A 22,145-nucleotide genomic window follows, 5' to 3' on the forward strand; every position below is an offset into this window, starting at 1 on the left:
TCCACAGTGACACAAGGCAGAAAACCCCCAGAAGAAAGTTCCCAGCTCCTGCCAGCTTCCCCTGCCCTCAGCAAACATCCAGCCCCTCGTGCCCAGAGCCTTAACATCCCCCAGGGAGGTGGCCCTGATGCTGACTCTGAACCTCTTTGCTTTCCTCAGAGGGCCTTGACCATTGTGGCCAAGAAACATAAGGGTTCTGTAATGCTTTGTTGGGCCAGGAATAAAGGGAATTTGTTGAAAGAAAGTTACCATGTTATGTAAGTAAGAAAAGAGGAGTTGTATTTAAACTGGCACGGGGCAGTTGTTTTCACTTAAACAGAGCTCTGCCCCAACCCCAGCTCATGGCTGCTTCTTCGGTGAGGTCTTGTTCATTTTGGCCCAAGCAGCTCCAGGTCAGGGAGGCAAAGCTGAATCTGTCCACGGGGGAGGCAGGAGAAGAGGAGAGGTGGAAAGGGCAGGACAGAGTGACCCGTGCTGCTGGGATCTTCTCTGGTGTGAGCAGACACAGCCCTGAGCTGCCCACCCGAGGTCCTGCATGGGGCAGCCCCAGCTGGTGGTGAGTCCAGTGGCTGCCCTGACCTTCTCCCTCCCAGTCCCAGTTGCTCCCAGTTTGGTAGCTCAAAGGATCCCTTGCAGACAAGCGAAGCTGAGCACTCCCACCCCTGCCCTAGCTCAGGAATTTGAGCCAAATTTGAGCTTCAGCACAGAGAGGATGCGCTGGAGCCAGTTTTACTGCCTCAGGGCTCTAACAAGTTGAAGGTGGAGTTGGAAATGAGCAGGAGCTGGAAATGGAGGTGATGGAACATCTCTGCTTGGGCTGCTCAGCACAGGGAGGCCTTGTGAGTATGATCAGGGAGGAGCCATGAGCATCATCCTCATGGGCAGCAAGGAGGGATTCCCCCCAACACAGGGAGATGCTGGCAGGGCACATCTGGCTCATTTGACTGCCACACCAGGGAGTTTCTGTACAAGCTGGACAGGTGAATGCAGCAGGAGCTGGATTTTTTGAGTGTTTGACCACCTCCATACTCAGCATCACCTTTCCAGGAGGGCTTAGGGTCAGCTCTGCCTCTGAATCCACTGCCCATGGCAGGATTCTCATCCATCCAGAGGCTTTTGGTCACGGCAGGGAGTTTAGGGGGGGTGTGAAACATCAGATCCACAAACCAGACTGGTCAGCAAAGGGTTATTGAGAGTCTGATGTCTAAAATCTTTGTAGAAAAACTGAACTGGAGAAACAAAGCATAAATGTGATGCTTGGCATAGGGAATATATTGCACTCACTGACAAGTGAATGATTTCCAAAGGTTCCCCTTTTTCCTTGAAACTGCAAAGAAATACTCTGTTGAGCTCAGAGCCATGTGCCAAGGTCTTGCAGAAGATTCCTACAAGGTGTCTCCCATTGCTAGCCACAGAGTTCCTAAAGCATGATGTTCCTAAAGGGAGCTTCTGGAGTAAAAACAGGGAATGTAATTCAGGCTGGAGGAAAAAAAAAAATAAATTGGATTGAACCTTGCCAGAAAACGTGGTGAAAGGCACCAGCTGTGAGAGGGGATGGGGCAGGAGACCTTTTTTTCCTTGATGTAGTTGGAAGAGTGGCAGGAGCACTGGCAGCTTTGCAGCCAAACCCCCCCAGGGCCATGGAGGGGGGGTCCAGGGGACCTTTCCCACCTCTTCCCTTGGGGTCCCAGCACAGGGAGCTGTGAGCTCCTCTCCTGCTTTATCTTGGGTGGCTGAACCAGCCCGTGTTAAAAGGGGATGAAGATAACACAATAGAGCCTGACTTTGTTTCTGTGCTGTGCTGTTCATTCAGGGGGATTACGGAGCCTTTTCAGCCTCTTACCACCTGGAGAGGCAAATACAAGGGAGAGTTGGTTCCAACAGGCAACCCACCGAGCAGCCTTCCTTCTACCAGAGCCAAAATTGCAGAAGGTTAAAAATGATCCAGGCAAGATCCAGGCCAAACAATCCCCCCGGAGCAGGGGGAGGTGTTGGGCACACAGGGATGGGGTTTGTTAGTAAAGGGTTTGGGTTGGTAGCTCAGAGGGTCACAGGGCAGCTCACTGGTGCCAGGCCCTGTGTGGGATGTGAAACCAGGCTGTGGAATCATCCCAGGGAAAGCATCTCTTCTGGTTTTTGAAGGAAAAGAGGCTTGCAAAAGGAGGAAAGTTGAAGGTTCAGTGGGGTTGAGCTGAGGATCTGTATGGTTAGGGGAAGAGAAACCCTCCACCCTTGTTTCTTGTTGAGGGTTTTAAACTGGAAGAGGGGAGACTGTGCCCCAGAGACCAGCAGTCTGGGAGCTGGGCTGCAGCCCTCCATCCCCCCCTGACCCAGGAGCTCCCCAGGCAGACACATCCCCATCCCATCCTTGGGGATGGGCTCCAACCTTGCATTTCATAGAATCACAGAATCATAGAATGGGCTGGGTTGGAAGGGACCTCAGAGCTCATCAAGTCCAACCCTTGATCCACTCCCCCCGTGGTTCCCAGCCCATGGCACTGAGTGCCACATCCAGGCTCTTTGGAAATATCTCCAGGGATGGAGAATCCACCCCTTCCCTGGGCAGCCCATTCCAATGCCTGAGCACCCTCTCCAGAAAGAAATTCTTTCTAATGTCCAACCTAAACCTCCCCTGGCACAACTTGAGACCTCTTGTGCCCTCTTGTCTTGCTGAGAGTTGCCTGGGAGCAGAGCCCAACCCCCCCCTGGCTCCAACCTCCTTTCAGGGAGTTGGAGAGAGTGATGAGGTCTCCCCTGAGCCTCCTCTTCTCCAGGCTGATATTTGAAATATCATTTGGGAAAAGCCAAACCAAACCAAGGTAACCAACCAACCAAAAAGAAAAAAAAAAAAAAAAACAATCCGATCTCAATTTTTATGTCTCCCCATCAGTGGGATGAAATGACCTTGTGCCTGCAGCCAGCTGAATGGAAGGGGGGAAGCATCCCAGGAAGGGCTGAGCTGCACCCAGCTGATGGCACCAGTTTTTGTCACCCACAGAGGTCTTGGTGCAAGGCTTGCAGCAGACACTCCCATTTCAGATTACAGCTGTCAGTTTGGTTTAGCTTGTCAACAAAAGCAATAAAGAAATCTCTCTCACTTGCACTCCCCCAAACAGTGCAGCTGGAACAAATCTGCTTTGCTGCTTTCAAAGGGAGAAGGAGGGTTGCTCCCTCTGGAGGAACGTGCTTGGCTGTAGGTGAAGAAGATTCAAGTTCCTGGGGAAGGACCCTCAGGGAGACCTTTAGACTGATTGCCCAACCTTGGCTTTAAAAGAAGTTGTCCCAGCAAAGACAATTTTCTTTCTCTGCTTGGCACTGGAGGTTCCCAGGTCTTTTGGATATAAAAAACCTTCATTTGGCAAGCAAAGCCAGCAGCCATCCCACTGCCATCTGCCAGGACCTCAGCCCCACGTGGCAGACAGAAAATGCTGAGGCCCAAATTCAACCCTGTGAGAACTTAAGAGCTTCAAGCACTAAGGCTGAGCCCTGTGTCCCCTCTGCCCCTCTCCCTGTCACATCACCCTTGCTGGGCCACCATTTGCTCCAGAGCTCTGAGGGCAACGTGATCCTTTGGTGGGTGTCACAGCTCCATCTGTCACCTCTCAGCCCCCAACTCCCTGTTGGGTTTTTTTGGTTGGTTTTTTTTTGTGTGTGTTTTTTCAAAGACATTGTTTCCAAAGGCAGGAACCTCCCTTTGGGCTCCAAGGCAGTGGGAGTTGGGTGGTACCTGGCCCCATGGCACCCATCATCCCATGGCTGGGACTTCCCCATGGAGGTGGCTGGTGGTCTGCAGAGCAGCTGGCCCAGAAACCCAGCCAAAAAAATAAAAAAACCTCTGCTGGAGGGATTTTGCACATCAGCATCTGCTGCAGCCAGGCTTTTTGGAGCTAATATGTGTCTGGGTCTCCTTGAGACCTCTGGGTTTGCTTTGGGGTGAGCAAAGGCAGAGGCAAAGGTCAGGTTCAGGCAGCTCTGGTTCATCTGGCTGGAGTGGGCAGGATGAGTTTGGGGTTGTTTCTGGCCTGGAGGGATCTTCCATGCCTGGGGAGGGGAGCAGAGAGGGAGCGAGTGCTGCAGCTCAGGCCAAGCTGGGAACAGCAAAAACTTTTCTGTCCGGAGGTGGCTGCAGCTCAAACTTGTTTCCTTCCTCTTGCCAAAGCATCTGCTGTCCTGCACACTTCCCTTCCCCCCTGCTCTCCAGGATTTCAGGCCACAGAAATGTTTTATCTAATCTCTCACCCCAAAACTCCCTTTGGTTTGGTTGTCTGTGGCTCGATTTCCCTCCTCTGCTTGTCTTGAGGTTGTCTCTGGTTGTCTTGGCTTTGCAGTGCCCTTTCACAGGAGAAAAAACCAAAATGTTGCATTTCCAAAATGCCCAGATGGGTATTTCCAATGAGCTAACAGGAAAGTCAGCATTTCCTTACCACTCCATCCCCAGGATTTTGTCAACAGCTCCAGCTGGTTCCAAGTTGTTTTAATCAATCGATAATTTGTTTGGCTGGGCTGGGATCCTTCAGTCCCAGGGCTGGTGGGGCTGGATCCTGGGATGATGGCTCTGGTCCAGTCCTGCAGGCTGGCAAATTGGAAAATTGGGCCATAAGAGCTGTGAATGTGCAATGGCCAACGAGGAGCCTGTTAACCAGGAGCACTGGGGACAAGCGGGTCTGGCTGCTTCAGGGGCAGGGCAGATTTTTTAGGTAGGGCAGGACCAGATGTGCCACCATAGGATGTGAGATGTTACATCATCATCACACAGGGATTTCTGTTGAAGTCAGGGATGAAAATGGAAGGCAAGCCCAAAACATTGACTTCCAGGATCACATCTGGGTTTAGGTGCTGGTCAGCAGCTACACACAAACCTTTGTCACCATAGCCTAGGGCATAGCTGACTGCATGGTGGGGGAGGTGTCCCCCTTCAGGGATGCCACTGGAGGGCTTCAGGCCCTTGGCACCCTCACCATAAACCCTCTTTGAGCTGTTCATCATAGAATCCTAGAATTGGCTGGGTTGGAAGGGACCTCAGAGCTCATCAAGTCCAACCCTTGATCCACTCCCCCCGTGGTTCCCAGCCCATGGCACTGAGTGCCACATCCAGGCTCTTTTGAAATATCTCCAGAGATGGAGAATCCACCCCTTCCCTGGGCAGCCCATTCCAATGGCTGATCACCCTCTCCAGAAAGAAATTCTTTCTAATGTCCAACCTAAACCTCCCCTGGCACAACTTGAGACCTCTTGTGCCCTCTTGTCTTGCTGAGAGTTGCCTGGGAAAAGAGCCCAACCCCCCCCTGGCTCCAACCTCCTTTCAGGGAGTTGGAGAGAGTGATGAGGTCTCCCCTGAGCCTCCTCTTCTCCAGCCTCAACACCCCCAGCTCCCTCAGCCCTTCCTCACAGGACTTGTGCTGGATCCCTTCACAGCCTCCTTGCTCTTCTCTGGACCTGCTCCAGCACCTCAATCTCCTTCCTGAGCTGAGGGGCCCAGAACTGGACACAGGACTCGAGGTGTGGCCTCAGCATCATCAGGACATCTGAGAGCTCTCTCCTCCTGCTCAAGCCCATACCAGAAATTCTCCTCAGCCCAAACCACTCCCAGGGGCTTCAGGCAAAAAGAACAAGCAGGGATGTCCTCATGGATGGAGACTATAGGGGGAAAAGGGAGAAACACCAGAGAAGTCACTGGCACAGCCAGCACCACAGTCCCAGAACTTGGGGTCTGGTCCCAAGGTGCTCAGCAAACTCAGCTCCCAGCAAAGCCAAGGGGTTCCTCCCATCTGCCAGGATCAGGCCCTTCACTAACCATGGACTGTTGTGGAAAGCCTCTTGCCTGGCCCTGTGAAGTCATTCAGACTCATTTTGTGGCCACCCTGGAATGTGCTAACCAGGAGTTGTTTTGAGGTCAGAAAGGAATAAGCCTTTTGCAGACAATTGATGTTGTTATAAAAACATCCACGAGAGAGAGGAGGCGGGGAGGGAGGTCCTCTTTCCTGTTTGGGAAATAGTTTCTCACTGCATCCATCAAACGAAAGAATTCTGTATGAAAAATTAATTTAAAAAAAAAAAAATTTCTGGGGCACACGCGCCTGAAAATGAACCACAGCAGGATCAGAGGTTTGGCTCAGAGCAACGTCCAAGACTCAAAAGCAGAGGCCAGACTGAAACACAGGACTCCTCGCTCCCAGCTGCTCTCTGTAACCAGAGGAAATGCAGTTTCCTTAAAAGAAATGCAATCCCCTCTCTGCAACACTTGGGCAAAATTCATGAACTTCAGCTGAAGCCCAGAGCAGGTCTCCCACTGAGACAGACTCGGTGGAAGTCGAGCTCAGCAGCTGGGGATGGCTTCAAAAAAAAAAAAAAAGGAAGGAAAAAAAAAATAAGAAAAAAAAAAAGCCCAAGATGAAGGGATTAGGCTTGTCACCCTGCCCTGCACATCATTAATCTTCCAGCCCAGGGTGAGTGGCTTTTCCAGCCCCATCCCACAGCAGTAAGATGTTACCCTAGGTGTGACCCGAGCAGCAGTCACCTCCCGTGGCACTGTCACCCTGTGGCCACCCCCTTGCCCTGGTGCTGAGCCTGCCTCTCCTCACCATCAGCACGACGTGGGTCCTGGCACGGGGCTGGCCTGGACCTGCTTTCCCCAGATTTCCAGGCACACTGGGGAATCAGAGATCCAGAGACCCTTTCCAGGGGACACGTATGCTGGAGAGGAGGGAGGGCAGCCCAGATATAAGCTGAGGAGTTTCTCTGGAAGGTTGGATTCCCTGGAGACATTCCAAGCCCACCTGGATGTGTCCCTGGGGGACCTGCTGTGGGGGAGCCTGCTCTGGCAGGGGGGGTTGGACTTGGTGAGCTTCTGAGGCTCCTTCCAACCCCTGACTTTCTATGATTCTATGATTAAAGCTACAGACATGACTTAAGGGTATTTGGGGGCAGGGGTATGTATGGATAACATACATTAATGGCCAGCTTCAGTATTTCTGAGGAAGTGGCTCAGTCCCTGCCCGTGCCCAGGCTGCCCCATGTCCACCCAAGCACTGGGTCACACTCCCTCTGTCCTGCCAGCCTGGTCATGGACCAGGTTCAGATCCAGAGCAGGATGAAACCTTCTCTCAAGGTGGCGGGACAGGCAATTTTAGGGCTAAAAAGGCCCATCCCTTGGCTCAAGTGGCACAAAGCCAGCTCAGAGCATCCTCTTTTCCATCGCCCATGTTGCCGCTCCACCCCGTGGTTTCCTGGGGATGTCTTCACATCTGCAGCCCTTGCTTGAAACGATCCAGACCTGCAGACTGTGCCAGGGGCAGTCTGAGCTGTGGAGCTAATTGCCCCTGATAAGCTACTTAAAGTGTTCTGATAAAATCTGCCTGGCAGTCTGAGCCTGTGGTGGCCTCGGGTCTGCCCAAGGGCGGCTGCGGGGACACCCGGTGCTTGTCAGACCCCCTGTGCTGACCCCTTCCTCCTCCTCCCCTGGCCTTGAGAGGTGGTCAGCACATTTGTTTGGGTCTGGGCTGTCTCATTGTCATTTCTCAGCCCTTTCCCTGTCCCCAGGGTGGTTTTTGGCAGTGACCTTGGTGTTAGGGACGTGAGTGCTGGATGCTGGCAGGGGCTTGATGGCAGCACCCCAATGGAGCTTTGAAAATGCAGGTGATGTGATACTGGGAGAGGGGGGACCCCAACATCCTCCTTCTACTGCCAGGCAACCCAGCCCTCTGCACATCTATTCCTCAAGTGTCAGCTAAAAGGAAAAGCAAAGGCTTTTCACAGCCAAAAAGAACCTTTGCTGCCCCCAAGCATGTGCAGCTTTATGTGTTTGGGTGTTCATGTCAAGCTCTTCTCCAAAAACCTGCCCAGTTGCCATGAGTGCTGTCACATCTGGGATTAACCACCCTCTTCAAACAGTTCTGGGCTTCCCTGGCCCCCGGGCAGCATCCCGGGGCTGTGGCAGGCAGGGGAGGTTCACCCCAGCAAGAAAGCTGGGAAATCCCTGTGTTTGACTGGCTTTGATCTGGATTAAATCCCTCTGAGAGAAACAGAGGAAGAGCCCCGGGAAGGCTGGGGTTGTGTTTTGACTTTCTGCCATCAAAGTTTGCCCTAAGAGACCCTTCAAAGCTTGCAGGTAGCCACAGGCTCTGGGTTGGGCACTGAAGCTCTGCTGCTTCTCCAGGTGCATCGTCCTTGCTCCAGGGAAGTTATAGGGCCAGACCTGGTGGTTTTGCTCCAGAATGGGGTAGAGGGCTGCCTGCTTCCTCCTTGGTTGTTCTGGGTCAGTGGGATGACTCCCAGCTCCACACTACCTCAGGGCTGGGCTGAGATGGATAGAGCTGGGAGCTGAGCATCCTTCGTGGGGTGTCATCTGGTGCTGGATGAGTGTGTCCATACCCATTCCCCTTCTCCTGCACCACTGAGAGTTTTGCCATCCCTGCCCTCAGGACTCTACTCAAGCACTGTTTTTAGGGAGAGAAGAGTTGGCTTCGAGTCCCTTCCCTGTGTTGCCCAATAGATCCCACAACCCCAAAGATAGTTCCAGGTCAGCAGTTCTTCCTGTAAAGCCCCAAACACTATAACCTTGCCAAACCTGGGTTTCACCAAGTGGAAAACAGCTGCTTGGGAGGATGAGCACGTGCAGACCATGAGGCTTCTTGAGATGCTGACATCTAAGGAGGCTTCTGCAGGACCAGGTCACAGCCCAGCACTTAGGGCAGCCCAGACCCATCTCTGGGCTGAGCCTGCAGGCAGTGCAGACTGTCACCAGACTGCTGCCCAGCAGGGAAAAGGAAAAATAACACATCCCATGGCAATCCAAAGGAAAGTGAGAAGGTGAAATGCTGTGTTCACGATGGCTCCACGTGTGGGGGCCACCAGAGCTGGCAGCTGTTCCCTTGCAGAGGGAGGGAGGTGACCTTGGTGGCAGGCAGGGGATGCTCTGCACAGCCTGCTCTGGCCCAGCCTCCAATCAACATTTTTACCCAGAGCCTGTTACAGAAAACCATTAACAGTAGCAGAGCTCTCCTGATAAGGTGGGATAAAGCTGTCAGCTTTTGATAAAACCCCAGTCTCCAGGAAAACAAAATACATCAGTGCCTCACGGGGGAGTCCCCAGCCCGGCCAGGGAGCACAGAGCAGGAAGCTGGGAGCAGTGGGACAGACAAGTTGGTCCCAACACCTTTGCCAAACACTTCCATGTCCTTGCTGATGATAAGGGGAAGTCAGGCACATAAGCTGGAGCTTTCCTTCTCTCCCAGGTCCCCTGATAACACCCCAGAGATAAGGGAGCTGTGTTTACCCTGGCTCAGCTGTGGCCACAAAAGAGAGTTTTGTCCCCAGCCCAAAGGTGAGGACATCACCCAGCATCACCCAGAGTTCCTCAGCTCTTCACACCTGCCTGCCCTTCCCAAACCAGCCCCCAGCCCATAGGGGGTCCAGGGGAGGGGAGGGTGGTGGGTGCTTGTTCCATCAACCTCAGTGGTTCCTATTAGCTCAGGGTTTTGGAAGCCTTGGAAGCAGATTTAAAATCTCTGTTGAAGTTGCCCAGCTAGAGCTGGATTTTTGTGATGTGTCTAACAGACCCCAAGACAATTCTGTCCCCTGCTATCCAGGGCTCTCACACTTGGCCAAAACTAAACCTCCCAGGATCCCTCTGAGGCACGTGCTTGCTTCCAGAAAGGGAAACTGAGGCACGGTGGTGTTAGGCAGCTCAGCCTGGGTTACACTGGGCTGATAGATTATGATATCCTAATAGGACCTTCTCTGCATCTGAGGTTTGAGTGTGCTGGAGCACAAAGAAGGGGAAGGTGCAGCTGTGTTTGTCACCAGCACGATGGCCCAGGACAGTGTGTGCCCATGCACCAGCAGAATCAACCTTGGAAGAAGCAGGGAGAGCTGGCCACTTGTCTTGGCATCAAGCTACCAAACTTTGGGGTGTTCCCAGAGCAAGAACAAAGGCAGAACAGGAGGAACAAACACCCCTGAGCAGCTTCCCACCATCCTCCAGCCATGCCTGGGGGGATGGATGGCCCCTGTCCCCATAGTCACTGTAGGGCTGGTTGAACAGGGATTCATTTGCAGCAAGCTACTGCATTTTGAGAGCATAACTGGGACGTGCTGGTGCTTAGCCCCAGGCTCCTTGGTGTTTCCCATGCACACACCTGCCTCAGCAGAGCACTCTGCAGACCTCCAGGGGCTCAGGCCCTTTTCAGGGCTGTTTGCTGGTGAGCCCAACCAGCCAGAAGCCATTAGGGAACAGAGAAGGACCCACCCTGTAGGGAAGATCAAGCCCTATTTTGGACCCGTGGTGTTTGATTTCTGCTTTTCAAGACACTGGTTCTCCACTGCATAAGAGTTTCCACCAGAAACCAGCCCTATGGAGCACTGAAGTGTTTTGGAATGTATTGATTAACATAAGGGGTGAAAAATATTTTCAAAAAGGTCTGATTCTCCATCTCAGCCACAGCACCTCAAGGTGGCTCAAGGCTCTCCTCTAGACTTATGTGTTGCTCTTGGCATAGCCAAGGGCTTTGCAGGTAGGGATGTTGTGGTTTCTTCTGCCTCTCCTGGGCTGGGAAGCAGCTCTGTGCTGGGGAACATTTCCTTGCCAGAGAAAGAGCCACTGAGCAGAAGTGGCCAAGACCAAGCTGTGTTGGACAGAGCGTGGACAACCCCCATGGCCAAGTCCCTCTGTGGCTCAGCCCCTTTCTGCAGCCTGGAAATGAATGCACTGAGCTGCCAACTGCTCCCCTGAGCCAGCTCAGCCTGGGAGAGAAACCAAAACCCTTCCCAAGAGCCATCATCTGTCAAGCTTTTGTTACTGTCTGGCACATCAAGTGGCCAAGCTGAGGTCTGTAACTCGTGGGCAAGGGGAAGAGGCCACGGTGGGCAATCCCAAAGCATCCCCTGCTCCATCTCCCAGCAAGGGACAGGGGCTGGAGCAGCACCTGCAGGCACAGCAAAGACCATCTCCTAAACAGCCCCAGTGTTGGACAGAACAGGGGTGACCATGCCTTTGGGGAGACCCTCTCCCTGGGGCTTTTGGGCCTTCTGTAGCCTGGCAGCTCTGGGGATCACTCATGAGAGCTGCTGCAGGGAGCCATCCTGTCCCTGCTCTGAAAAGGATGCTGTCCCCTGCCCTCTGTCCCCTGTCCCCTGTCCCCTGTCCCCTGTCCTCTGTCCTCTGTCCTCTGTCCCTTGCCTCTCTGGCACAGGGGCACAGGGTTTTGGAGCTGTAAACACAGGTGTGCAGGCACTGGCACTGCTTAGGGTGACAAAGTGATGCCACCCCAGAAAAGAGGGGGAAAGGCAGCTCCAAAGCCGTGTCCAAGGAAGGACAGAAGGATCATTCCAAGTGGTACCTGCTCAGCCTCCGAAGGGAAACTCTGGCAGAGCTGCTCTGTGTTCCTGGCTCAGGGACCTGTGCTCTGTGTCACCTCAGAGGGGACACCGCTGGGTTTGGGGGGGAAAGCACAGCTGGGTGGGTGCTGGGCTCTGCTGGCACCCCCAGGGTCCCTTCAGTAGCCGGGTCTGGCCAGGGCGGGTTTAACAATCCCCCTGGCCCCACTCCAGACAAGATTGGGAAATGAGCTGGGGTTAAAAAAACACAACCGGTCCCTGAACGCACTTTGTTTGTTTTTAAACTCGAACCCGACAGAGCCCGACCCCACAGGCTGCTGAATGAACCCAGCCCAGAGGCAGTGCCCGGGCACACGTTCGGAGCTGGGTTTGCCCCGCAGGACCTGCAGCCGGAACCGGTTCCGAACCGCTCCGGGTTCGAACCCATCCCTGGATTGTTTTGGAACCGCGGCCAAGGTTCCCGGCTTCTCGGGGCAGCGATGGGAGCAGGGCTCAGGCTGTTTGTAACCTCGGTTCTTTTAGGCTGAGCAGTTTTAAGAAGGATTTTCAACTCTTTTGCCTCTTTGCTGGGTTGGTTGCATGATCAGGGCTTGAGCCACCTTTGCTCTCCATGTGCAAATCCTTTCAATATCTGTTTCTGCTGGGACATTAACCCTCGAGTGCCTGATACACTCTTGTATCAGAAATGTAGAAAAACTTGGAGGAAAATGTCCTGGGTTGGGGCAGGGATGGGCTGGGGGCTGGGGGTGTGCTGGTCCCTGCCCCTTGAGCTGGGCTGGAACATCTCTTTGAGGTTTGCAGTGCTCAGATCCTCATAATTTGCTTTCCTTTTGAGGGGTGCTGGTTTTTACTGGGACACTGGATGGAGGTATGGATGGGACCAAGCACCTGGGGACCGGGAGGCTGATTTTAGCACCTTGAAAAGCATCTGCTCAACCTGCAGCAGTTCAGAGCTGCCCACTGGGGTGAGCAAACTGGGCAGGCAGGAGGTGAGCACCGTGGCCTGGGGTGGAGAAAGGTCTTGTAAAGTTTCCCAACCCCTGCAGCACTAGGAGGAAAGCTGCTGCTGAGATCTCTACCAGATAAGAGGAAAACCACAGGGCCAGAGCCTAAGAGGATAAATTGTTCCCAAGTGGATTCCTCTTGGGCTCTAAATAAACAGGGATGCTTAAGGAGCAGCAGGGAGCTGGGCTGGGGTGGGCAGAGCAGGGGCTGGGGGCTGTGTGCTTCCTCTGATAACCCATAGGTTTTGGGTGAACTCTCCCATTAGCCTTTGGATGGCATCTGGGTGAATTATGGGATGCAAATAATTATTTCCAAAGTATTTACAAGCTTAGGAGGCTGGATGGGGATGGTGCAATTCAATAGAGAAAGCTGATGACAGCCTGGTATCATCTCCCAGATCAAAACAAAGAGCTCACATCTTGCCTTTTCCTTTCTTTATTAATTAATTAAGCTCTTTCCAAGCTGAAGCTTATCTGCAAACTGCCTGATTTGCAGAGGGAATCTCCTGGGCAGATCCCACAGCTGCTGAAGGAAAGGGACCTCTTGCTAGGTCACTCAGGGCATGACTGCAGGCACCCTCACCTCCCTGTCTCTGCTGGGACCTGAACATGGGTGCCATGTGCTGGCAGCTCCAGCACAGGCCAGGAGAGCCTCCTGCACATTCTGCCCCTGTCCTTCCCAACCAGAGGTGAGGTCCCACCTGCAGCTCCCATCCCAGCCCTCAGAGATGGTTCCTCCAGTCCTTGCTGAGGCAGACTCCTGATGCAGAACTCTCCTCATCCCCAGGCAGCTTTCAGAGGTGCTTCCTGTGGGAGATGTTTCCATTCCAGCTGCTGTTGCAGAGCAGCCCACGTCCCCTCCCTGGAGGAAGCAAAGGGCAATTTGCAGCCTGTTTGCTGGTACTTTGAGTGCAACCCTGTGTGTGCTACACCAGGCTCAGCTGGCTTTGGGAGCCTCATCCTGTCTTGAGCAAGACTGCTTTTGTCTTGGGATAAAATGCCTTGGCTGGGAGGCTGCCACAAATCTCAACATTTCAATGCCACACAACAGGCCCACAGGTTTCTCATCCATCCTCCTTGCCTGCTGAGGGACAATCAGCAGCCCTGGCAGGTCACTGGAGATGTCCCCGAGGTTTCAGGGCAGGAACACAGAGATCAGTGGGTCCTGGCTGGCTACCAGCAGCTGTTTGCCACATGTGCAACGGGGAGATCTCCACTGCTCAGGGATTGTTAAAATCTGGATCATAATGTGAACATCTCAGAGCTGTAAATCTCCCAGGAATAAGTCTTGCTTTTGCTCCTCTGATCCTTTCTGCAGGGCCAGAAATACCATGTGGGCAGCCAGGAAATACCCAGGGAGATTTCAGTGCTCCAGTCTGCTCAGGAACTAATAAATGTAGAAGCAATTAAGAAAATATCTCCCTCCCTGAAATGAATGAACTCATATATCAGATGGCAATCAGACAGGTCCACGTGACAGGTTAAGTGGCCAGCAGTGTCTGTCACTGTTGGAACCATGTCTCAGGGTCTGGGGATCTGGAGGGGTGGACAAGCAGACACCATCCCTGGTTTGCAGCAGCTGCTGGGTGTTCTCCAAAGGGATCTTGGGCTGTTGGGAAGAGTTTTGGTCTCACAATACTGGGAAGAAGTTGGTTATTGTGAGTGTCAACAAAGAGACCCTCACTAGCTTAGCTGGTGGGTTCTTTCCTCTTGGGTTTGATCTATCAGAGAATCCCAGACTGGGTTGGGTAGAAGGGACCTTAGAGACCATCTAGGTCCAAAGCCACAGACAGGGACAGCTTCCACTGGACCAGGCTGCTCCAAGCCCCATCCCACCTGGTCTGAGACACTGCCAGGGATGGGACCCCTGTGAGCAGCTCACAATTTTCTCCCTGTATCTGTCTTCCAAACCACACACCAGAAACCACGTACTGGCTGCTGGCTTGGCCAAGCTGCCTGCTGCCAGGCTTGATGTCCAGAATTCCAGCTGGCAAGGGGTGCTGAGGGATGACTGGTTTACCATGGACACGTCTGATTTATCCCTGCTGACTGAGGGCAACCCCCAAAACACATCCCTGGGGTGAAGTGTCAGGCTCTGCTCTTTAGCATTGGGTTTTACCTTCTCTCTAGCACCATTTCACCTCTCCTGCTGGTGGGCCTGCAGATGAGCATCCCTGGGGAGGTCTGAAGTACAGAGGTGAATCTTGCACTGAAGGCAGGAGGGGTCAGGAAAAGTCTCTCCAGTCTTGGTTTGGAGCTCAGTTTGGAGCTCAGTGAAAAGCAGATCATCAAGGAACTTATCTGCAAACTCCATCAGCTTTGACCTAACGTGTCCCCCATTTTTCAGAGACTTAGAAACTCAGCCAAGCTTGTGCACTTCTTCTTAGAGACAGCACAAGACACATCCCTAGCAGAGACAGATATTTTCCTTTTCAAAGCTTGGCTTCAAATGTAAGGGCAGTGGATTTTCTTTAAGGAAAGAAATCCCCAAATTTGTTAGCATTGGCACAGCACTCTGTTTTTCACTGGTCTTGCTTCTCATTAGCAGCTGAATCATTTTAGCAAGAACTTTTCCAGAAATATTCAGCCTGAGTCAGACACCTGGTCTCAAAACATGTTGGCCCAAACTGTGAATTTGGCTTTCGTTCTGTTACACAAAAAGAAAAGAAGGGTCTTAAAATCAGAAATCTCAAACAGGTATAGGTATTCCTGTTGCCTATTTGAGCTTCAGGATTCCAAAACATTGTTATTCTTGGCAGAATCAGCACTGACATCTCCAGGGGATGTCTCCAGGAGAAATCTCCAGGGCCTCCTGGTCACTGGGGCACGCTGAGGTTTGGGACCTGGGTAAAGTGGGAAGTGAAGGGCACTTGGGACATGCAGCATTCCCAGGGAGGTCCTGGGGCACTCTGATGCAATCCTCTCAATAGCTTTTCCACAGAATTGCCATTCCTCAAGTTTTTCGTGCCTGGAAAATTCTTCTGTTCCCCACAACCCTTTTGTGCCACTGGGAAGATGGTCTCAGCATGTTTCTCCCCAGGACCCTTCTCTCTTGTGTCCCCTTCATTTGCTGTTTGGCATTTCCTTCCTCTCAGGGGTGGAGAGAGGCAAGAGGGGGGCACTTGGCTTTGTTGGGAGCAGCTCAGAATGCCAGGGGCTGCTCAAAAGCCTTCAGCCCCCATGGGGAACAGGGTTCCTGGGATGCATGGCAAGGATCTTTCCTTCCCCTTTCCAGTGCTTTTGCTATCAGCCAGGTTTGTGGCTCTGGTGTCAGGGGTGATGCCAGCCAGGGCATTTTTGTGCTGAGGCCACACACTTCCCTCCCACCTTTTGCTCCGACTGTCAGGAAAAGCTGGGTCCTGGCTCAGCCCCTGTGTCTGCCCCTCACAACAGCCTGGGGGGGGGGTTTCCCTTTGGGTGGCTGAGCTGTAGCAAACCCAATCAACTTCCCATCCTCCTCCTTACTCAGACTCAGTGGATTTTCCCCAGCAAAAGACTTTTTTTGCTCAGTGTCAGAGGATGAGGTCTGTGGAGAGTGGCCCCGAGTCACAGGGGGGGTCTCCATGGTGGGTCAGCCACTCCATCCTGGTGGCTCCAAGCTCCTGGGGGTCACACCTGGTGGCTGTGACATGCAGGGTTTACACCATGCTTTGCCATTTTGCTGCAGCAAGAGTGGTCAGAACCTCCCTGATCAGCTCAGGCAGTGTCTGTGCCTCTTGGGGACATCTCTGCAGGGCCACAGCACCCAGGATCAGGGACAGCCTCAGGGACAGAACTGAGGTCTGGTGGCACACAGCGGTGCAGGAGCTCATCCAGCAGCTCCAGGTACATTCCCAACTGCTCCAAAACCTCCAACCAGCAGCAGGCTTGAAGAGACCCCAATGCTGTAGGGGATTAGGGCCTTCCATGGGGGTTTTCTCTTTACCTCCAGCAAGCTGAGAGGTCTCTGCTGGCTCTGGCTGCTCCATCTCTGTTGTCCTCTCTCTTTGATTTAAGAGCAGCTGTTTCCTTGTGACCCTCCAAAACAATATCCCTGATGGTATCTCCAGGGTTCCCCTGGGACCAAAGCCCTTTTCCAGATGGGCAGAGAGCCCCTCTCAGCACCAGGATGGTGCACAGGAGGCTCACTCCTGCAGAAGATAAACAATAGCTCAAGCTGAGCTAGAGATTTTCTGGCAAAAAAAAAAAAAAAAAAAAAAAAATTATCTGGGAAAAGGATAATTTTAAGGAGACTGAGACTTTTCATAAATTCAAGTAAAATTTAGAGATTACTTTCAGCCCCTGGCTCCTTCTATCCTCCTGTTTCCCTTCCCCCCTCCCGTTGAATTATTGTTTGCAAAAATTGAAACAAAATGTTTTGGGGTTTTCGTTTGTTTAAAAAAGCAATTTGCATTTTGAAAATTGCCAAAATATAAGTTTTGGAAGGGTGGAGTCTTTTGAAAGGGCAGCATTGTCACTGCTGAATGAAAACCGCGGAGAGGAATGTGTCCTGGGAGACGCAGGGCGCTGGGACACGGGGCCTGCAGGACACAAAGAACCACAACCACTGCTCCCCTCATGCAGCTCCAGCCTCTGCCTCCCATTCACTGAGCTCCTTTCCTCCTCTCAAATGGAAATCCCACCCACCTTGACCTTCTTCTTCGACAGATTTGTTTGACCAAGTCAAAGGTTTTAACGCAGAGATGCTGCTGCTGGAGTTTCTTCGCCTGGCTCCAAAGCTCAGCTTCCCTCTTTTCCTCTCCAAGCTTCTTCATCTTTCTGAACATCTCCATTTAAATTATATCTTCTTATTCCTTCCAGAAGAGCCCGGTGGCCCAGGTAGAGACAGTTTGCTGAAGCTCTGCACATCTGTGCACAATAAGATCAGTGAGTTCGTGAGCTCCTCGGCAATGGAAGAGGGCAGGAGGCAGCAACACTGAGCTTAGCAAGGCAGCTGGAGCCAAAACCTTTCCTCTGGGAGGACTCAGCCCCTGGCATGGCCCTAACCCATCCCTGGCTCCATAAGCCTGGGCAGGGAGGTCTTCTCCCCCAGGTGAAAAGCAAAGCGTAGGGACAGGAGGTGATGCCAGTCTGGGGAGGTGACTTTTATCAGGGCTGGTGGAGGCGTTCATAGAAAGAAAAGCCAGACGGGTTGCTAAAGAGCCACTGACTGTGGCAGGGAAACACAAACCAAGAAGCACTGGCTGGAAATTAAAGCCAGGCCAATTCATGTCAGGAAGGAGGCAAAAAGCTTTAGCACAGCAGGGGATTAACCAGCAGCCCAGGGAGAGGGTGGGCGGGATCCTCCTTTCCTGAGCTCTCTGTCCAGGGAAAATGTGGCCGGGAGAGCCAGGGAGGGTGCAGGGATTGGGAGCTGGGATCCAAAACCATCCTGACCTGATGCTGGGTCCCTGTTGCTCCTCAGGACCAGCACCCAGCAACAGCCACGTGCCCGGGCACTGCCTGCACCCAGCATCTCCCAGCTCCCACCTCAGGTTCTCTCCAAGGCTGTAGCACCAAAGTGATGGATCCCATCCCAACGTGTCCCAGCTTTGTCCCCAGCAAGGACTCATTTATTGCATTGCCTTGATTTTTCTGTCCCAATGTGCTATTGTCAGGGAAAAAACAAGATGGCCATTTGGTTTCAGCCAGATCAAGCCTCTCCTGCTGGGCAAACGCATCAGGCTAAAGACAGAGCTGCCAGCTAGCCCTGCCTGCTGGCCCGTGGTGCACAGCACTGGCCACTCAGGACCCAGGCACCCAGGGTGAGCAGAGGAGAGAGTCATTTCCATCAAACACCTTGAGTCCTGTGTCCAGTTCTGGGCCCCTCAGCTCAGGAAGGAGATTGAGGTGCTGGAGCAGGTCCAGAGAAGAGCAAGGAGGCTGGGAAGGGATCCAGCACAAGTCCTGTGAGGAAGGGCTGAGGGAGCTGGGGGTGTTGAGGCTGGAGAAGAGGAGGCTCAGGGGAGACCTCATCACTCTCTCCAACTCCCTGAAAGGAGGTTGGAGCCAGGGGGGGGGTTGGGCTCTGCTCCCAGGCAACTCTCAGCAAGACAAGAGGGCACAAGAGGTCTCAAGTTGTGCCAGGGGAGGTTTAGGTTGGACATTAGAAAGAATTTCTTTCTGGAGAGGGTGCTCAGCCATTGGAATGGGCTGCCCAGGGAAGGGGTGGATTCTCCATCCCTGGAGATATTTCCAAAGAGCCTGGATGTGGCACTCAGTGCCATGGGCTGGGAACCACGGGGGGAGTGGATCAAGGGTTGGACTTGATGAGCTCTGAGGTCCCTTCCAACCCAGCCCATTCTAGGATTCTATGACTCTATGAAACCCACTCTCCTTGGGGCAGTTTGGTCCCCTCTGGCTGTGGCTCAGGAGGGGGTGGATGATGGAAAAGCAGCAATGTACGTTGCATTAAGAGAGAATCAGTGCTCAGGGGTGTCCTCAGTACAGGTGGAAGGAGGGGATGGAGCCAAGGCTAGGCTGACAGAGCCAAAAAAAGCCAAGAAGTCCCAGGGAAGGGGTGGCTGTCACTCCCTGGCTGCACACAGGGAGAGCAAGTGCAGGACATGGGGGCTTCACCAGCTCACACCTTCTCCCAGCTCCCTGACTCCCTCCTGGGAGGGTTTCTATCCCAAGGCATGCACAGTCTGTTGCTCTGGATAAGGACAGGGATGTCTCTTCTGGGGAGTTCCTTGCAGTACTGTGAGGTTCAGCTTCCTCACTTCTCCAGACACTGGACTTTCCCACTCCTGGAAAATCAATCTCCAGTCAATCCCAGGAGCTGCCAGCAGCTCTGCCCCTCCATTTAGCCCTCCACATTCCTACCCAGTTCTGCCCTGGTGGGATGAGCTGAAATATTTACAAAGATCTGGAGAAAATCCCCAGAGTTCTGCTTGCCTGGCTTTGCAAAAACATTTCTGATTATCAGGCAACCCAAAGAAATGTGATTTTCACTCGCTCTTCGGGTGGGCTCAGCTTTGAATTTTAAAAAAGGATTTGCCAATGCAATCTTGCAAAATACTTGAGTACCAAGTCCAGCTCTCCTAAAACACAAGTTTTAGGAGGTGAGCTTTCACGCTGTTTGGAAAACATTTCCTTCTGCCAGCTTCAAGGAAGAACCAGATCTTCTGTGAGGCTGTGCCACCCTCCTGGAGAAATGTGTCCTTGTGCTGGTTAACAGGGTTGGTTAATCCCATGGCTGGCAGCACCAAAGGAAGCAGCTCTGCTCTGGAGCCAGGCTGAGGTTTGGGGGTGTTGAGCCTGGAGAAGAGAAGGATGCAATGGGGAGACCTCAGAGCACCTTCCAGTGCCTGAAGGGGCTCCAGGAAAGCTGGGGAGGGACTTGGGACAAGGGCCTGGAGGGATGGGATGAGGGGGAATGGCTTTAAACTGGAAGAGGGGAGCTTGAGATGAGACATTAGGAAGCAATTCTTCGGTGTGAGGGTGCTGAGCCCCTGGTTTCCCAGAGAAGCTGTGGCTGCCCCATCCCTGGCAGTGTCCCAGCCCAGGCTGGATGGGGCTTGGAGCACCCTGGGCTGGGGGAGGTGTCCCTGACAGGAACTGGGTTATCTTTAAGGTCTCTTCCAACCCAAACCAGTCTGGGATGCCACGATTCTATGAAAGGCAGAGGGAATCTCAAGGCTTTGAATGCTGGAGATGTCCCTGTGTGGCCACAGAGTTAGGGACTGAAATCCTTTTTACCTCTGCTTGTGCTGAGCCCTGAGGCCATGGCACTGATGAAGATGTCCCCATTCACAGCCAAGAGGACACCCTTCACTTTGCAGCTCTGGTGTACCTCTCAGCTTCTCCATGCCTGGGAGAAGTCTGTCCTGAGCAGTGGGACCCAACCTGGTACCTCCAGCACAGCAAGGGAAAGGGTTTCACCTCACCAGCTCTCTGTCCTCACTGTAAAGCAAGAAATGGGACTTTAAAAAGGTCACCTTCCCAAAAGCTTGGCTGATGTGTTCTGCAGGCCAGGAATCCCCTCTCAGCCTGCTTCTCCAGCCCTGCCCAAGTGGCTGCTGAGGTGCTCCTAGCAAAGCCCAAAGTGATTTTTCTGAGATGAAGATGGAAGGAAAAAACTACAAGAGGGTGACTGAAAGCACCCGGTTCATGCTCCAAGGCTTTTTTCTGGGATGCAAACAGGCTGTGTAAGTGTGGCATCAGCAAAGCAGCCAGATCTAAAGAGCAGCAGTTCCCTCCACATGCAGGAGCTCTGTCTCCGGTCTCCTTGATGGTCTCTCTGGTCTTGGGAGATGCCAAATGCAGCTGAGAGGCCAACCACAGTTCAAAGTGGTGACCCCAGTGGGTGTCAGGAATCTCACTTCCTTAGGGATGCTGAACCCCTCTGGGGTCTCTTCTCACCATCAGCATTTTGCTGGCTGCTGCTTCTCCTCTGGCAGCGTTTGATGGGGACGTGAGGTTGGGCCTCACCACCTCAGCCAGGGGAATTCAGATTGCAGAGAGAAATCTCCATCCTGATGCTTGGACATGTCGGGAACATTTTCCTTTCCCCTTTGAGTTAGCCGGGGATTGTTCCTGAGAAATAATCCGGAACTGCACTGTAATTTTCTGGGCTGAAATTTGATAATTAAACAAATATAACATGGCTTTGTCTTGGGCAAGCAGCATAAGGTAAACAGGAAGGAATGAGGGATTAAGATGTCTCTTCTCTAAAGGAAGGTGACAAGCCCAGAGCCGTGACACCTTCGTGCCGAGGCGAGAGGCCCAGCTGTGGGTTGGCATTGCACAGATGCATTGTTCAGGGGTGAAGAGCAAATAAAAGCAAAGGGAAAAGAAAACAAGCTGTAAAATTCTCAGCCCAGCACAGAGCCCCAGCAACTGGCTCTTGATGTTCCCGTGACAGCTCTGGGGAGAGGCAAGCGAGGGGTCGAGCTTTTGATGTCCTGGAGTTGTCCTTTGTGAAGGCCCCTGTTAAAATAGGCCCTGTGTTGACATTAGGCTGCATATGGTGGAGAATTTGGGCATCTCCCGGCAGGGCTGGACCCAGCACAAGCAATCAAAGCAGAGGGGGACATTTTGGTCTTTGTGAAACCTTCTGGCCATCTCCAGGAGGGAGATGTGGAGGCAGAGGGGAGGTTTTCTCAGCATGGTCAGGGCTCTAGGTGCGTGATGGATCCACATCCTACGGGCCCCAGGCACGGGCAGGAAAGCTGGGGCAGAAGCTTCCTAGGAAGGTCTGGAAATGGTGCTTGGAGGTCAAACGTGTGTGTGTTGGGACTGGGAAAACTGGGGATAACGTTGCTGGGCAACTGATGCTTGAAACCCAGACAGAGGGGGTCTTGGGGTGATGGGAGTGAAGATTTTGTAGCAGGTTGAGGGGTTTGGTACAGAGCAATAGCACAATGTGAGACCCCCCCAGTGCCAGAGCAGATGAGCTGGGGGGTGAGCAGCACTCCCATGGGACAAAGTGCTGGGGACAAAGCTGGAGGAGCAGCCAGGGGGTTGAGTGTTGTGTTTGCCAACCCTGGAAGGGGCTCCCTGCCCTCACAGCCCTGCCTGCACCCTGCTTTTAATCCACCTTAAGAGTGGGGGGGGGGGCAGGATTGCAAGCCACGATGGTGAAACGAGGCTTTGGGGACCTCAGCTTCCCACCCAAAAGTCTGAGCCCAGCACAAAGCCCTGCTCGAGGGGAGATGGGGGGTCAGCAGCTGCCTTCCCACAGCCCGAGGTGCCTCTGGAGCACCCCATCCTCTGGTGGGACCCCTGGAAGGTGCCTGTCCCAAGCCTCTTGGGCTGCTGCAGTGTTGGGGCCAGGGCTGTCCAAGGGTGCCTGGGGTTGGGACTGGGGGTGCCCGGGGGTATCTG

General features: G+C 53.2%; 2 protein-coding genes across 7 annotated transcripts in view; one reads left to right on the forward strand and one right to left on the reverse strand.

The window, feature by feature from the left end:
- The window catches only part of LOC139805752 (uncharacterized), a 335,505-nt gene extending 330,003 nt beyond the window's left edge, over positions 1–5,502 (reverse strand). For 5 of the 6 annotated variants that reach the window (XR_011729981.1, XM_071764516.1, XM_071764506.1 and 2 more), the window contains exon 1: positions 5,390–5,502. The gene's annotated coding sequence lies outside the window, so the exon portion shown is untranslated. The remainder of the gene's footprint in view (positions 1–5,389) is intronic. The other variant, XM_071764518.1, reaches the window with a different exon arrangement.
- Positions 1–22,145, forward strand: part of NTN1 (netrin 1) — a 93,524-nt gene that overhangs the window by 32,318 nt on the left and 39,061 nt on the right. The gene's annotated exons all lie outside the window — the stretch shown is intronic.

Source organism: Heliangelus exortis, chromosome 20 (genome assembly GCF_036169615.1).
Source record: "Heliangelus exortis chromosome 20, bHelExo1.hap1, whole genome shotgun sequence".
In the NCBI taxonomy this organism is placed as follows: domain Eukaryota; kingdom Metazoa; phylum Chordata; class Aves; order Apodiformes; family Trochilidae; genus Heliangelus; species Heliangelus exortis.